This window comes from Arachis ipaensis, chromosome B7 (genome assembly GCF_059453495.1).
Source record: "Arachis ipaensis isolate K30076 ecotype BB chromosome B7, ASM5945349v1, whole genome shotgun sequence".
Classification (NCBI taxonomy): Eukaryota; Viridiplantae; Streptophyta; class Magnoliopsida; order Fabales; family Fabaceae; genus Arachis; species Arachis ipaensis.
Window position 1 is genome coordinate 124265233 of NC_142442.1, and position 18558 is coordinate 124283790.

An 18558-nucleotide genomic window follows, 5' to 3' on the forward strand; every position below is an offset into this window, starting at 1 on the left:
GCTGTTCGTACTAGATAGCATACACACTAAACTACATGATACAGCACGGAGCATGCTAGATGTATATGCGGTACCACAACATCTTATCACTCTTAAGCTCTATTTAATCCTTGTTATTGTATTCCATTTAAGTGAGTCAAATATGTTTTAGGTGAGGCTCATTGAAGACATAGCACAGGTGGTGATGAGCGGATAATTTATACCCTTTTTGGCATTGTTTTTACATAGTTTTTAGTATGTTTTAGTTACTTTTTATTATATTTTTATTAGTGTTTATGCAAAAATCACATTTCTGGACTTTACTATGAGTTTGCGTATTTTTCTGTAATTTTAGGTATTTTCTAGCTGAAATTGAGGGACCTGAGCAAAAATCTGATTCAAAGGCTGAGAAAGGACTGCAGATGCTGTTGGATTCTGACCCTCCTGCACTTGAAGTGGATTTTCTGGAGCGACAGAAGCCCAATTGGTGCGCTCTTAATTGCGTTGGAAAGTAGACATCTTGGGCTTTCCAGCAATGTATAATAGTTCATCTTTTGCTCGAGATTTAATTGCCCAAATTGGTGTTCAAAGGCCAGCCAAAGACCCTTTTCTGGCGTAAAACGCCAGAACTGGCACCAAAACTGGAGTTAGACGCCCAAACTGGCATCCAAGCTGGCGTTTAACTCTAGAAATGGCCTATGCACGTGTAAAGCTCAATGCTCAGCCCAAGCACACACCAAGTGGACTCCGGAAGTGGATTTCTGCACTATCTGCACTTAGTTACTTATTTTCTGTAATCCCTAGTAACTAGTTTAGTATAAATAGCACTTTTTACTATTGTATTAGGAAACGAGCTTATGCCATTATTCACATTTGGAGAGGCTGGCCATTCGGCCATGCCTAGACCGTTTTCTCTTATGTATTTTCTACGATGGAGTTTCTACACCTTATAGATTAAGGTGCGGAGCTTTGCTGTTCTTCATGAATTAATGCAAGTACTATTGTTTCTCTTTCAATTCACGCTTACTTCTTCTCCAAGATATAATCTTGTACTTAATTCAGTTAATTTAGAATGAAGGGGTGACCCGTGACAATCACTCACTATCTTCGTTACTCGCTTAGCCAAGATCCGCGTGCCTGACAACCACAAGCGGTCTACATGATGTTCAACGTAGTCATTGGATGACAGCCGGAGTATATTCTCCTGGGTTTCTAATCCACGGACCGAGTCCGGAGGTTAGAACCTTCGTGGTATAGGCTAGAACCAATTGGCAGCATTCCTGAGATCCGAAAAGTCTAAACTTTGTCTGTGGTATTCCGAGTAGGATCTGGGAAGGGATGACTGTGACGAGTTTCAAACTTGCGAATGTTGGGTGCAGTGACAATATGCAAAAGGATAGAGAGATCCTATTCCGACGCTAGTGAGAACCGACAGATGATTAGCCGTGCAGTAGCTGTACCTGGTATTTTTCATCCAAGACGAGAAATCTGATAGTTGATTAGCCGTGCAGAAACCGTACCTGGTATTTTTCATCCGAGAGGATCATACAGCTTGCCATGGAAGGGAGCACGCATGATTGGAAGAAGGCAACAGGAAAGCAAAGGTTCAGAAGTAACAAAGCATCTCCAAACGCTTATCTGAAATTCCCACCAATGAATTACATAAGTATCTTTATTTTATTTTATATTTTATTTATCTTTTAATTATCAAAGCCTCAAAACCATTTCAATCTGCCTGACTAAGATTTACAAGATGACCATAGCTTGATTCAAGCCGACAATCTTCGTGGGATCGGCCCTTACTCACGTAAGGTATTACTTGGACGACCCAGTGCACTTGCTGGTTAGTTGTGCGGAGTTGTGAAAAGTGTGATCACAATTTCGTGCACCAAGTTTTTGGCGCCGTTGCCGGGGATTGTTTGAGTTTGGACAACTGACGGTTCATCTTGTTGCTTAGATTGGGTAATTTTATTTTATGTTTAAGCTTTTTATTTTTTATTTTCGAAAAAAATACAAAAAAATTTAATAAAATCATAAAACCAAAAAAATTTTGTGTTTCTTGTTTGAGTCTAGTGTCAAATTTTAAGTTTGGTGTCAACTGCATGTTTTTAATTTTTCTTAGATTTTCAAAAATTCATGCAATGCGTTCTTTTTTTGATCTTCAAAGTTGTTCTTGATGATTTTCCTTGTTTGATCTTTAATTTTTCTTGTTTTGTGTTTTTTGTTGTTTTTCATATGCATTTTCAAATTCATAGTGTCTAAACATTAAAAATTTCTAAGTTTGGTGTCTTACATGTGTTTCTTTTCTTAAAAAATTTTCAAAAATATGTTCTTAATGGTCATCATGATCTTCAAAGTGTTCTTGGTGTTCATCTTGACATTCAAAGTGTTCTTGCATGCATTATTTGTTTTGATCTTAAATTCTTGTGTCTTGTGTCATTTTGTTGTTTTTCTCTCTCCTCATTAAAAATTTAAAAATAAAAAATAATATCTTTCCCTTATTTTACTCATAAATTTTGAAATTTTGGGTTGACTTAGTAAAAAATTTTTAAAATTTAATTGTTTCTTGTTAGTCAAGCCAAAATTTCAATTTAAAAATTCTATCTTTTCAAATCTTTTTCAAAATGAAATCTTTTTCATTTTTCTTTCATGTTTTTCGAAAATTCTTCAAAATAAATTTTTCAAAATCTTCTTCTTAATTTTATTTCATAATTTTCGAAATTATTGCTAACATTTAATGTTTTGATTCAAAAATTTCAAGTTTGTTACTTTCAAATTCTAGAATCATATCTTTTAATTTCTTGTTAGTCAAGTCATTAATTTTAATTTTCAAAATCAAATCTTTTTAAACTTCTTTTTTTAAATCTTTTCAAAATAAATTTCAATCATATCTTTTTTCAAAACTTAATTTCAAAATCTTTTTCTAACTTCTTATCGTTTCAAAATTTATTTTCAAATCTTTTTCAATTAACTACTTGACTTTTTGTTTGTTTTAATTTTAAAAAGTTTACTATTTCTTATCTTTTTCAAAACCACCTAACTACTACTCTCTCTCATTAATTTCGAAAACAACTAATCACTTTTTCAAAATTCTTTTTAATTAACTAATTGTTTTAAATTCTAATTTTAATTTATTTCTTTTAATATTTTTTAAACTAACTTAATTAATTAAATAAAAATAAAAATATTTTTCTTTTCTTTTAATTAATATTCGAATACTCTCCCTCTCATCTCTTTCTATTTATTTTATTTATTTACTAACACTTCTCTTCTACTCATAATTTGAACCCTTTCTCTCTTTGTGTTCGAATTTATTCTTCTTCCTTCTTCATTCTATTCTTCTTTTTCTCTGACACATAAAGGAATCTCTATACTGTGACATAGAGGATTCCTCTTCTTTTCTATTATCTTCTTTTTCATACAAGTAGAAACAGGGATAAAGATATTCTTGTTGAAGCTGATCCTGAACCTGAAAGGACTTTAAAGAGGAAGCAAGAGAAGCTAAAGCACAACACTCCGGAGAGGACCTTACAGAAATTTTCGAAAAAGAAGAAGACATGGCAGCCGAAAACAACAACAATGGTGGAGATGCAAGGAAGATGCTTGGTGACTTTACTGCACCAACTTCTAACTTCTATGGAAGAAGCATCTCAATTCCTGCAATTGGAGCAAACAACTTTGAGCTTAAGCCTCAATTAGTTTCTCTAATGCAGCAGAATTGCAAGTTTATGGACTTCCATTGGAAGATCCTCATCAGTTCTTAGCTGAATTCTTGCAAATCTGTGACACTGTTAAGACCAATGGGGTTAATCCCGAGGTCTACAGACTTATGCTTTTCCCCTTTGCTTTAAGAGACAGAGCTAGGATATGGTTGCACTCACAACCTAAGGAAAGCATGAACTCTTGAGAAAAGTTAGTCAATGCTTTCTTGGCCAAATTCTTTCCATCTCAAAAGATGAGTAAGCTTAGAGTGGAAGTCTAAACCTTAAGACAGAAGGAAGGTGAATCCCTCTATGAAGCTTGGGAAAGATACAAGCAATTGATAAGAAGGTGTCCTTCTGACATGCTTTCAGAATGGAGCATCTTATGTATATTCTATGATGGTCTGTCTGAATTGTCCAAGATGTCATTAGACCACTCTACTGGTGGATCTCTTCATCTGAAGAAAACGCCTGCAGAAGCCCAGGAACTCATTGAGATGGTTGCAAATAACCAGTTCATGTATACTTCTGAAAGAAATCCTATGAATAATGGGATGACTCAGAAGAAAGGAGTTCTTGAGATTGATACTCTGAATGCCATATTGGCTCAGAATAAAATATTGACTCGGCAAGTCAATATGATTTCTCAGAATCTGACTGGAATGCAAACTGCATCCGGCAGTACTAAAGAAGCCTCCTTTGAAGGAGAAGCTTATGACCCTGAGAATCCTGCAATGGAAGAGGTGAATTACATGGAAGAATCTTATGGAAACACTTACAATCCTTCATGGAGGAATCATCCTAATTTTTCATGGAAGGATCAACAGAAGCCTCAACAAGGCTTTAATAATAATAATGGTGGGAGAAATAGGTTTGGCAATAGCAAGTCTTTTGCATCATCTTCTCAGCAATAGACAGAGAATTCTAAGCAGAGCCTCTCTGACTTAGCAACCATAGTCTCTGATCTATCAAAAACCACTCTCAGTTTTATGACTGAAACAAGATCCTCCATCAGAAATTTGGAGGCACAAGTGGGTCACCTGAGTAAAAGAGTTACTGAAATCCCTCCTAGTACTCTCCCAAGCAATACAGAAGAGAATCCAAAGAGAGAGTGCAAGGCCATCAATATACCCAAAGTGGCCGAACCTATAGAGGAGGAAGAGGCAGTGATTTTCAGTGAGGAAGACCTCAATGGACTCCACTGACAATTAAGAAGTTCCCTATTGAGGAACCAAAGGAATCTGAGGCTCATACAGAGACCATAAAGATTCTACTAAACTTACTGTTGCCATTCATGAGCTCTGATGAGTATTCTTTCTCTGAAGAGGATGAAGATATTGTTGAAGAGCAAGTTGCTCAGTATTTCGAGCAATCATGAAGCTGAATGCCAAGTTATTTGGTAATGAGACTTGGGAGGATAAACCTCCATTGCTCATCAACGAACTGAATGCCTTGGTTCAACTAAAATTACCTCAGAAGAAACCGGATCCCAAAAAATTCTTAATACCCTGTACCATAGGCACCATGATCTTTGAGAAGGCTCTGTGTGACCTAGGGTCAGGTATAAACCTCATGCCACTCTCTGTAATGGAGAAACTAGGGATCTTTGAGGTACAAGGTGCAAGAATCTCATTAGAGATGGCAAACAAATCAATGAAACAGGCTTATGGACTTGTAGAGGATGCTTAGTGAAGGTTGAAGGCCTGTACATCCTTGCTGATTTTATAATCCTAGACACTGGGAAGGATGAGGATGAATCCATTATCCTTGGAAGACCATTCCTAGCCACAGCAAGAGCTGTGATTGATGTGGACAGAGGAGAGTTATCCCTTCAATTGAATGAGGACTACCTTGTGTTTAAGGCTCAAGGATCTTCTTCTGTAACCATGGAGAAGAAACATGAAAAGCTTCTCCCAATACAAAGTCAAACAGAGCCCCCACAATCAACTTCTAAGTTTGGTGTTGGGAGGCCACCATTAAGCTATGAGTCTCTGTGAAGCTCTCTAAGAGCTTACTGTCAAGCTATTGACATTAAAGAAACGCTTATTGGGAGGCAACCCAATGTTATTTAATTATATTTATTTTTATAGACATTTGTTTTCCATTATCATGTTATGTTTTCTTTAGGTAGATGATCATGTGGAATCATAAAAACAGCTGCAGAATTAAAGCGGAATAAAAAATAGCATCAAAAATAGCACACCCTGGAGGACAGGCTTACTGGCATTTAAGCGCCAGTAAGGATAGCAGAATGGGCGTTTAACGCCCATGCAGGCAGCATTCTGAGCGTTCAGAAAAATGCCCAGTAAAGAAGGATTCTTGGCGTTTAACGCCAGCCAGGGTATTTGGCTGGGTGTTAAACGCCCAAAGAGGCAGTCAAGTGGGCATTAAACGCCAGAATGGATAGCATTCTGGGCGTTTAACGCCAGGATGACACAAGGGAGGTAATTTTGTTTCCAATTCGATTTTTTTCAATTTTTCATGTTTTAATTCATAATTTTTTGCATCAAACATATTTTAAACGTTCATCTTTCAATTTCTATTTCCAAAAAAAAATTTAATAATCTTTCCAATTCTTTTTAATTCTTTTTCAATTCTTTTCAATTCCTTCCAAAATGTTTTCAAAACTTACATATCTTTTCAAATTCTTTTCAACTCTTTTTAATTCTTCTTGTATACAGTAATAAGTTTTCAAAATTAATTGCATCATTCTTCTTCTACTCCCTTCTATCTTATTTTGCTTGAGGATGAGCAAACCTTTTAAGTTTGGTGTGGAAAAAGCTTTGCTTTTTGTTTTTTCATAACCATTAATAGCACCTAAGGTCGGAGAAACCTCTAGAAAGAGGAAAGGGAAGGCAATTGCTTCCACCTCAGAGTCATGGGAGATGGAGAGATTCATCTCAAAAGCCCATCACTAGAAAGAGGATGGAGCAAACAAGAGAGCCCACTCATGGACCTCAACAAGAGCACTCCATCATCCTCCATGAAATCAAAGAGGAACAAAAGGCCATGAGAGACGAGCAACAAAGGCAAGGAAGAGACGTTGAAGAGCTAAAGCACTCCATAGGATCTTCAAGAGGAAGAACTAGCCACCGTCACTAAGGTGGACCCGTTCTTTAATTTCCTTGTTTTTATTTTTCTGTTTTTCGATTTTTATGCTTTATGTTTTGTCTATGTTTTTTGTTTTTATTACATGATCATTTAGTGTCTATGTCTTAAATTTATGAATGTCCTATGAACCCTTCACATTTCTTAAATGAAAAATGTTTTCTGAAAAAGAAAAAGAAGTACATGAATTTCGAATTCTATCTTAAAAATAGTTTAATTATTTTGATGTGGTGGCAATACTTTTTGTTTTTCTGAATGAATGCTTGAACAGTGCATATTTTTTATAGTGAAGTTTATGAATGTTAAAATTGTTGGCTCTTGAAAGAATAATGAAAAAAGAGAAATGTTATTGATAATCTGAAAAATCATAAAATTGATTCTTGAAGCAAGAAAAAACAGTGAAAAACACAAAGCTTGCGAAAAAAGAAAAGAAAAAAAAGCAAAAAATAAAGAAAAAGAAAGAAAAAGAAAAAGCAAGCAGAAAAAGCTAATAACCCTTTAAACCAAAAGGTAAGGGTAAAAAGGATCCAAGGCTTTGAGCATTACTGGATAGGAGGGCCCAAAGGAATAAAATCCTGGCCTAAGCGGCTAAATCAAGCTGTCCCTAACCATGTGCTTGTGGCATGAAGGTGTCAAGTGAAAAGCTTGAGACTGAGTGGTTAAAGTCGTGGTCCAAAGCAAAAAGAGTGTGCTTAAGAGCTCTGGGCACCTCTAACTGGGGACTCTAGCAAAGTTGAGTCGCAATCTGAAAAGGTTCACCCAGTTATGAGTCTGTGGCATTTATGTATCCGGTGGTAATACTGGAAAACAAAATGCTTAGGGTCACAGCCAAGACTCATAAAGTAGCTGTGTTCAAGAATCACCATACTGAACTAGGAGAATCAATAACACTATCTGAATTCTAAGTTCCTATGGATGCCAATCATTATGAACTTCAAAGGATAAAGTGAGATGCCAAAACTATTCAGAAGCAAAAAGCTACTAGTCCCGCTCATCTAATTAAAACTAATCTTCATTGATAATTTTAGAATTTATTATATTTTCTATTCTTTTTATCCTATTTTGTTTTTAGTTGCTTGGGGACAAGCAATAATTTAAGTTTGGTGTTGTGATGAGCGGATAATTTATACCCTTTTTGGCATTATTTTTACATAGTTTTTAGTATGTTTTAGTTACTTTTTATTATATTTTTATTAGTTTTTATGAAAAAATCATATTTCTGGACTTTACTATGAGTTTGTGTGTTTTTTTGTAATTTCAGGTATTTTCTAGCTGAAATTGAGGGACCTGAGCAAAAATCTGATTCAGAGGCTGAGAAAGGACTGCAGATGCTGTTGGATTCTGACCCTTCTGCACTCGAAGTGGATTTTCTGGAGCTACAGAAGCCCAATTGGCACGCTCTTAATTGCGTTGGAAAGTAGACATCTTGGGCTTTCCAGAAATGTATAATAGTCTATCCTTTGCCAGAGACTTGATGGCCCAAACTGGCGTTCAAATGCCAGACAAAGACCCTTTTCTGGCGTAAAACGCCAGAACTGGCACCAGAACTGGAGTTAAACGCCCAAACTGGCATCCAAGCTGGCGTTTAACTCTAGAAATGGCCTATGCACGTGTAAAGCTCAATGCTCATCCTAAGCACACACCAAGTGGGCCCCAGAAGTAAATTTCTGCACTATCTGCACTTAGTTACTTATTTTCTGTAATCCCTAGTAACTAGTTTAGTATAAATAGCACTTTTTACTATTGTATTAGGAAACGAGCTTATGCCATTATTCACATTTGGAGAGGCTGGCCATTCGGCCATGCCTAGACCTTTTTCTCTTATGTATTTTCTACGGTGAAGTTTCTACACCTCATAGATTAAGGTGCGGAGCTCTGCTATTCTTCATGAATTAATACAAGTACTATTGTTTCTCTTTCAATTCACGCTTACTTCTTCTCCAAGATATACTCTCATTCTTAATTCAATTAAGTCAGAATGAAGGGGTGACCCGTGACAATCACCCACTATCTTCGTTACTCGCTTAGCCAAGATCCGCGTGCCTGACAACCACAAGTGGTCTACATGATGTTCAACGTAGTCATTGGACGACAGTCGGAGTATATTTTCTTGGGTTTCTAATCCACAGACCGAGTCCAGAGGTTATAACCTTCGTGGTATAGGCTAGAACCAATTGGCAGCATTCCTGAGATCCAGAAAGTCTAAACCTTATCTGTGGTATTTCGAGTAGGATCTGGAAAGGGATGACTATGACGAGCTTCAAACTTGCGAATGTTGGGCGCAGTGACAGTGTGCAAAAGGATAGAGAGATTGATAAACCATTATTTTATGATTTATATTATGTTTAATTGAGTGGTTTTATCAAGTCTTTCACCCACTTATTCATATGATTTGCATGTATTCACAATTCCTTCCTAAAATTGTTCTATGATTGAAAACTTGCTTCCTAAAGATCTTTTAATTGAATATTTTTTTATTCTCCTTCATACTATTCGATGCCGTGATCTGTGTGTTAAGTGTTTCAGGCTTCATAGGACAGGAATGGCTTAGAGAATGGAGAGGAAGCATGAAAATATGGAAGAAACATAAGAAATTGAGGAGATGACCAGTGAGAAGTGACGCGGGCGCATGGTTCACGCGACCGCGTGAAATAGAGGAAATTGCAGTGACGCGCTCGCGTACATGATGCGAATGGGTGGATTGGAGGCTGCACGAGTGACGCGAATGCATGGACGACTCGCACGCGTGGCACGGAAAATGTTGAGTGACGCGAACGCGTGGACGACGCGGTCGCGTGGCGTGCGCAATCTGTAGAATTTACAGAAGTCGCTGGCGTGAATTCTGGGCCGCATTCTAACCCAGTTTTTGGCCCAGAAACGCAGATTAGAGCCAGGGAACATGCAGAGACAAAGGACGACATTCATTCTGCATAATTGGGAGTTATAGATATGATTTTACTCATCCTCTAGGTTTTCTCTCTACACATTCATAGTTCTTAGGATTTTGTTTTTATTGCTTTTTGGATTGGGATATCGAGAAGAGTTGTTACCTCCGCAAGACTTCATCTCTCTAGTTTGTTTTCTCTACTTTTTACTTACTCTTCCATATCCTTAATTTGTCCAGAGTACAATTAGATTATTTTTAGAATTATTTAATACAAAGACTATTTTTATTTTTTTTTAATTAATCTCTTTTATTATTGTTTATCATGTCTCTTTTTATTTCCCCTCTTTATTTTGTGAAGTCTATATTTATGATAATGGAGTAGTCCCCCAACTTGATTGGGAGTTGATTAAAAGGAGAACCTTGAGTTGGAATACTCAAGAGTTCAATTGTAATTGGTTCGTTGTTGGTGGCTTGTTAGTCACTAACTCTAATCCTTCCCAAGGGAGAGGATTAGGACTTGTGAATAGAAGTTGGCTTTTAACTTGACTTTCCTTCATTCGTTGAGGGTTAACTAAGTGGAACAACTACTAATTATTAATTAATCTTGAGAAAATTCCAACAAGGATAGAACTTCCGATTAATCTTCTCCCGGTCAAGATTTTTATTTAAATTACATAAATTCTCTGAATTAACTTCCTGTTTATCAAACTCAAAACCATTTTGGAAAAACCTCTGATTAATAAAATATCACATCTTTCTGCATCTCGTTGGGAGACGACCTGGGACTCATACTCCCAGTATTCTAATTCTAATTTTGTGACAACTCTTTTCTAAATTGACAAGTGGATTTTTGCTGGTTAAGAGCTGTACTTGCAATGCCATTTTTCTTAATAATTCTTAATCTGCCAATTTCTGCCACGTCAATTTTTGGCGCCGTTGCCGGGGAGTTGCAATAGAGTGCTAAGTTATTGATTGGAATTTATTTATTTGCATTTTATTTTATCTTGCTACTATGAGCTACATGTTCCCTTCATTGAATGACGCGTTCACTTCCTGATCCAAGCTTGCCAGTATTTGATCCTGAGATTGAAAGAACTATTTCACGTATAAGGCAAGCTCGGCGTCGGTTAGTCCTCTCCGAAGACGAATCTGAAACGTCACTTAAGGAAGAAACAAGCTCCCTTTCTACTGATTCGGTTGATTTACGTGCAGGTGACATGGCAGCACCTAGGAGAGTTACTATCCAGGAAGCTGGAGCCCCTGATTTTACACTACAACCGTATCAAGCGCATCACCCAGCGGTGGCTGTAGATTTTGAAATAAAGACTGCACTACTCAACTTGATGCCCAAGTTTCATGGCTTACCTGTTCAAGAGCCTATCAAGCACCTTAGGGATTTCCAGGCAGCCTGTTCTACTGTCAGGCGTGATGGTGCAGATGAAACTTCTATTTTGTTAAAAGCCTTCCCATTCTCTCTTGAGGGAAAGGTGAGAGAGTGGTACTACCCTCAACCCGGAGCAACTATTTCTAACTGGAATACGCTTAGAAGAGAATTTTTGGAAAAATTCTTCCCAGCTGAAGTTACTGATAAACTGAGGAAAGACATTTCCACGATTGTTCAGGACGAATCCGAGACTCTACGAATACTAGGAGCGCTTCAATGATCTTCTGGAAGCATGTCCCCACCATATGATTGACAAGATAGTGTTGCTCGGCTACGTCACACAGGGCATGAAGCCTCTGGATAAGACCACATTGGAAAGTGCTAGCAATAGGTCTATGAAAAAGTACAAGACCACTGATGAGGCATGGCAATTGATCAGCGACTTAGATGAATCTACTCGGAATCACAGGCAGAAACAAAGTCGGTCAAAAGCTGTTGCAGAGGTATCTTCTAGCAAAGAGACTACTGCTCTAACTCAGAGTATATGTGAAATGACCAACTTACTAAAGTAGATGCAGTTGAGTCAACAGCAAGCTCAGCCCTCTCCACCACAGCAAAGCCAACAGTTGGTTCCACAAAGAGTATGTGGGATATGCGCTGATTATAGTCATTATACTGATGAGTGTCCACAGCTCCAACAAGAGGACAACACCTTGGCAGCCACTCATAATTTCTATGACCGCCCAAATCAAAGCTCCTACCAACAAGGCGGCAACTACAACCAAGGTGGAAACTATAACCAGAGTTGGCAAGACAACTCCAACCATAGCTGGAGAGATAATTCCAACCATGGCTGGAGGGACAACTATAACAGAGGAGGCAGAGACAACCAAGGAAATCAGAGGTGGAATAATAACAACAACAGACAGCAGAACCAGAACCAGCCTTACACAGCACCTCACCTGAGGCAAGCCCAAGCACCTCAGAACAACCAACAGCAGTCCCTCAAATCACTTACCCCTCCTCTTCCAATGACGAGTTGCTTCAGTCCATTGCACAAGGATAAAAGAACATGGAAGGTACACTCAACGGTCTAACATATGCTATACAAGCTCTCATCTCTCAGATGGGATCATCCAACACTTCTAACACTCAACCTGTAAGCTCCAGTGGAATTCCTTCTCAACCCTTACCCAATCTAAAGGGTGGCATCAATACCATCACCCTAAGGTCTGGAACCACACTACAAGAGAGGAATCAGGAAGAGCCAAGCCCATAGGAACACGCCCCAGATGCAGACATGGTTGAAGTGGAGGATGTGGGAGAGGAAAATGAAATACAAGACATGGTTGAAGAAGAAGCAGTTCAACCAAGGAATGGAGAACCAAAAGAAGCAGAAGTCATTAGAGATGCTATTCCTATCCCATTTTCACACCTTGCAAGGAAATCCAGGAAACAGATGGAACTTGACCCTAAAATGGTAGAAATCTTCAAAAAGGTTGAGGTAACTGTTCCCCTTTTTGATGTTATTCAGCAAGTACCTAAATATGCAAAATTTCTAAAGGATCTGTGCATGCATAAGGATAAGATTAATAAATTAGAAACTATTCCTTTAGGTAGTTCCATATCTACTTTAATGGAGATATACCTGAAAAATGTAGTGACCCAGGACCATGCATAGTTAACTTAACCATTGGGGGTGTAATATTTTCTGACTGCATGTGTGATTTAGGTGCGTGTGTTAGTATAATGCCTTTGTCCATATATGATGCTTTGAGGCTCCCTCCTTTAAAAAGGTCGGCAGCTCGTTTTGTGTTAGCAGATAAGAGCATTATTAAAGTGGTTGGAATTGCTGAGGACGTGCTGGTGGGCATTAAGAGGCTCACATTTCCCATTGACTTTTATATCCTGGAGATGCCCCAAAATGACTCAGGGAAGCCGTCATCAATCCTGCTTGGAAGACCATTCCTGAAGACTTCAAAGTTCAAGCTGGATGCCTTTTCAGGAACCTACTCTTTTGAAATAGACGGCCGAGCAGTAAGTTTCAATCTGAATGAAGCTATGAAGCACCCTCCGGAAGATCATTCCGTCTTCCAATGCGACATCATTGATGAGACTGTAGCTGCAATTCATCAGGAAGAGATAGAAGGGAGTCACATGGAGCAAGGTCCAAGTGTGGGAAAACCCACTGAACACAATGAGGACACCTTGCCATTTTTACCAGCTCCAGAAGACCCAGTGCCCGGTCAGGAGCAGAAATTGGAATTAAAGCCTCTACCACCCCACCTCAAGTACGCTTACCTTGAGGATGATCAGAAGCTCCCAGTAATAATTACAAGGGAACTCACTTCCCAACAAGAGGAGCAGTTACTTAGTGTGCTGAGGAGACACAAGAAGGCAATTGGGTGGAGCTTGGCAGACATAGTGGGCATCAACCCTCAAGTTTATGAGCATAGAATATTTTTAGAAGAGGGAGCAAGGCCTGTTTGTCAACTCCAGAGAAGACTGAATCCCACTATCTTAGAGGTTGTCAAAAAAGAAGTAACCAGACTACTTGAGGCAGATATCATCTACCCCATCTCAGACAGTGAATGGGTAAGCCCAGTACAAGTGGTGCCCAAGAAGTCTGGAGTCACTACAGTGAAGAATGAGCATGGAGAGCTCATAGCAACCAGAGTACAGAACGCCTGGAGGGTCTGCATTGATTACAGACGCCTCAACCAGGCCACTCGTAAGGATCACTACCCCCTGCCATTCATTGATCAAATGCTGGATCGCCTGTCAGGTAAATCACATTATTGCTTTTTGGATGGTTACACAGGATATTTCCAGATTCATATAGCTCCTGAAGATTAGGAAAAGACAACTTTTACATGTCCTTTTGGGACTTATGCTTATAAGAGAATGCCCTTTGGCTTGTGCAATGCACCAGCTACTTTCCAAAGATGTATGATGAGTCTTTTCTCTGATCTTATTGAGAACTGTATGGAGGTTTTCATGGATGATTTTAGCGTATACGGTGATTCCTTTAATCTTTGCTTGGATAGTCTATCTAGAGTGTTAGACAGGTGTGTTAGTTCAAACCTTGTTTTAAATTTTGAAAAGTGCCATTTTATGGTCAAACAAGGTATTGTACTAGGACATGTTGTCTCTAACACTGGTATTTTTGTAGATCCGGCAAATGTAAATGTCATTTCTAGTCTACCTTACCCCTCCTCTGTGAGGGAAGTTCGTTCGTTCCTTGGCCATGCAGGTTTCTACTGGCAGTTCATCAAGGACTTTAGTAAGGTAGCACTGCCCTTATCCAGACTTCTGCAGAAAGATATTGAGTTCGAGTTCAGTGAGGATTGTATAGAGGCGTTCAACAAGCTGAAGATCGCCTTGACTCAAGCTCCAATTGTGAGAGGACCAGACTGGAGCCAACCCTTTGAGATTATGTGTGATGCTTCCAACCATGCTGTGGGAGCAGCGCTGGCCCAGCACGCAGGTAAGGATCCTTTCGTAATTGCTTATGCTTCCAAGACATTAGATGCTGCTCAGTCTAATTACACTACTATTGAAAAAGAGCTTTTGGCTATTGTTTTTGCTCTTGATAAATTCCGAGCCTATTTACTTGGTACTAAGGTGGTAGTGTACTCCGACCATGCAGCTCTAAAGTATTTATTAGCCAAAAAAGAGTCCAAAACCAAGGCTAATACGATGGATATTGCTGCTACAAGAATTTAATTTAGAAATTAAGGATAGGAGTAGTTCTCAGAATTTAGTAGCAGACCACTTGAGTCGCCTTGAGCACATCAAGGGTGACTCCACTCCTATCAATGATGCTTTTCCTTTTGACAGCTTGCATGAAATATCTGAAGTAGTTCCTTGGTATGCACATGTAGCTAATTATCTCGTTAGCCATACTTTCCCTCCAAATTTTACTAAGCACGAGAGGGACAAGCTGAAAAGCGAGTCCAAATATTATATATGGGATGACCCCTATCTGTGGAGGTATGGTGCTGACCATATAATTAGGAGATGTGTGCCTCAATCAGAATTCCAGTCTATTTTAGAGGCCTGCCACTCATCTGAGAGTGGTGGACATTTTGGTCCTCAAAGAACAGCTAAAAGAATCCTAGATTGTGGATTCTGGTGGCCCACGTTTTTTAAAGATGCTACTGCTTTTTGTAAATCTTGTTCCCCATGCCAAAAGTTTGGTAACATATCCAAGAGGGATGAGATGCCCCAACAAATTATGTTGTTCTGTGAGATTTTTGATGTTTGGGGCATTGACTTTATGGGACCATTTCCAAACTCAAGCGGTTTTACATACATATTGTTAGCTGTGGATTATGTCTCTAAATGGGTGGAAGCAAACTCGTGCCGATGATGCTAACACTGTTGTCTCTTTTGTTAGAAACCATATTATCTGTCGCTTTTGATCACCACGAGCAATCGTGAGCGATCAAGGTACCCATTTCTGTAACAGGAGACTGAACACCCTATTGAAGAAGCATGGCGTTATTCACAAAGTAGCCACAGCATACCACCCGCAAACTAATGGACAAGCAGAAGTGTCAAATAGAGAAATAAAGTGTATCCTGGAGAAAATAGTCAAGCCTCATAGGAAGGACTGGAGCGCCAGGCTACAAGACACGCTTTGGGCATATCGGACTGCATGCAAGACACCTATAGGAATGAGTCCCTTCCGCTTGGTTTATGGAAAAGCTTGTCACCTCCAAGTAGAGATAGAACACAAAGCATTCTGGGCGGTGAGAGAGATCAACATGGATTATGAAAAAGCCGGAGCTGAACAGAAGTTGCAACTGTAAGAATTAGAGAACCTTCGCCTAGAAGCTTATGAAAACTCCAGGCTGTATAAAGAGAAGGTGAAAGCTGTGCATGATAAGAACATCAAGAGAAGAGAGTTTCAACCTGGGGACTTAGTCCTCCTTTACAACTCCAGATTGCGGCTCATGCCAGGCAAGCTGAGATCCAGATGGGACGGTCGCTATCGAGTAGAGAGGGCGGAGCCATACGGAGTCTTTCACTTGAGCCATCCTTCAAGCTCCGAACTTATAAAGGTAAATGGACATCGCTTGAAGTTATTTCATGGCAAAAAGATAGCGAAAAACCAGGAGCTAGAGATCTTCCTCTCGGAGGATCCACCCACAACAAAAGACTGAGCTAGTGGAGCGTCCAACTTAAGGACGTTAAAGCAAAGTGCTGGGTGGGAGACAACCCACCATGGTATGATCATTCCCCCCTCTCCTTTAATTCCTTTTTCAATAACTCTTCTCAGTACTAGTGCCTATAGTTGCATCTGTATTTGCATATTGCATCAAAAAAAAAATTTTGGAATGCGACGCGACAGCGTCGCCGACGCGTCCGCGTCATATGTGCCTCAAGGAAGAAAAGAGATTTTACAGAGAGTCATGCGAGAGCGTGGCTGGAGGCGTGCCCTTGGCACAATTTGACCCACGAGCCTGCGTCGCTGACGCGTCCACGTCATGTGGAAAAAAATGCCTCTACGCGAACGCGTGCCCTGAAAATCGACGTAAGAAAGGGTGTATGGCAGAATGTTACGCTGGACCAGGGCTGGAATGGTGCTAGACGCACAAGCCTTACCATGCGAACGCGTGCCCCACGCGTCCGCGTCGTTTTCCAATCTTGGCCATTCACGCGATCGCGTTCACCACGCGAACGCGTCACCCTGAAATTTGGCAACAATGAGTTTCGAACAGAGAGTTATGCGAGCGCGAGGCTGCCCTCGTGCCACTAGCACCGATCATGTCACGCGTCCGCGTGAAAAACGCGTCCGCGTCGGTTCATCTAAGAGCCATTCGCGCGAACGCGTACCCCACGCGTCCGCGTCGCTTGCGCCGCACAACTTATCCAAATCTGCCAAAATATCTTATCTTTTTCTTTCCGAAATCCTACTTTTTCTTTTTCCCTTCTTCTTTCTTCCCCCCCTTTTTTCTTCCTTCTTCCTTCTTTCTCACTTTCTACTTTCTCTCTCTCACCACCATTATCAAGGCTTTTCTTTTCTTCTTCCCTCCTTACTTTTCTATTCTTCTTCTTATTTTTATGTTTTCTTTTTCTTTTTTTTTTCTTTTTACTTTCATTATCCATGTTTTCTTTTTTTCTTTCTTTTTCTTTTAATTGGTGTTGGAAATTTATTTTGGGTCATTATTTCTTATGATTTGCTTGTGGATTGTTAAGGAATTGTTTGACAATTATATATTAATTTTATAGGGTTGCTTGCATGTTCAATTTAATACTTTCAATAGCTTATTTGCCATGCATGCTATGTGTTTGTGAAAACGCCCGTATGGCATTGTGCACTATTTTTAGATTTCTTTTAATCTACTACTCTAAATGCTTGCTTTTAACAAAACACTTTTTATATTTCATTAATTAAATATAATTGTTATTACAGAGAGATTGTTAGTTTGACAGACTTGGTAATCTAACTTGGACTTTGAATGCTTGATCTATGCTACTCATGCCTTTGCCGGCATGCCAATAAACACCTTGCATTTAACTGTCTTCATATGCACTTGCTATATTTTCATTGATGATTTTTCACATGTAGTCATGACCATGTGTTAACATCATTCGTTTTAATGTGCATTGATTACCACCTTTCCCGTTCTCTTCCTTGATCTAACCCTTGAATTCTTAACATCCTTATTCTTTCCCTTTCAGGATGGCCACCAAGAAAGGAAAAGAGAAAGCTACTCGCAAACCACCAGCAAGGAGAGGAACAAAAAGAGAATTAGTGGCAGAGCCCTCTTCAACTGCAGTTAAGCCCTCAACAAAACGAATTAAGAGGATTATCAAGGTCGATGAAAAGGAGAAAGCCTTCCCAGCAAAGGACACTGCGCGATTTTCCAACCGCTACTGTGAGCAGATGTTCCCCATCCTGGCAGCAAGGAATTACAACAACGAATACCTGCTTATCCTCCCGACCCGTATTGCTGAATTTGTTGAGCCGCGAATCGAACACAGACACTGGGGATTCCTACAAAGACAGCCATGACAGGTTAATCTCTCATGGGTAGTCGAGTTCTACTCTAATTTCCACTTGCCAACCCTGCAGTCTGTCTATGTCCATCAGAAGCAAATCCCCATTACAGAAGAGGCCATTCAACGAGCTTTGGATCTCCCCCTGCTCCAGAAGGAATGGACGCATTCCAAGAGGCTGCTCTCAAGCGCCAGACGTACCAATTTGACTGGGACGCTATTCTCAGAGTTATCGCACAACCTGGCAGCAGATAGATTTATGGATACCATCGTTCCCGACCTAAGGGAATATCGGCTTCCGCATTTACCTTGGAGGCTCGTGTATGGGCACAGATTATGTCCCACTACGTCTTTCCGAGCACTCATGAGTCCTCCTTTACTGCAGACATGGCCGTTCTACTATGGTGCATCCTCACAGACCAGCCTCTACACCTACCAAGGCACATCCGGAATGCCATGGGACACGTACAAATTGCGGGCAACCTACCTTT

The 18558-nt window shown here is 39.6% G+C and overlaps 1 non-coding gene across 1 annotated transcript; it reads right to left on the bottom strand.

The window, feature by feature from the left end:
• Positions 1-3940: 3940 nt before the first annotated feature.
• Positions 3941-4048, bottom strand: LOC148554005 (small nucleolar RNA R71). The gene has a single exon (XR_015893294.1). It is a non-coding gene; the product is annotated as a small nucleolar RNA R71 (small nucleolar RNA).
• Positions 4049-18558: the final 14510 nt, after the last annotated feature.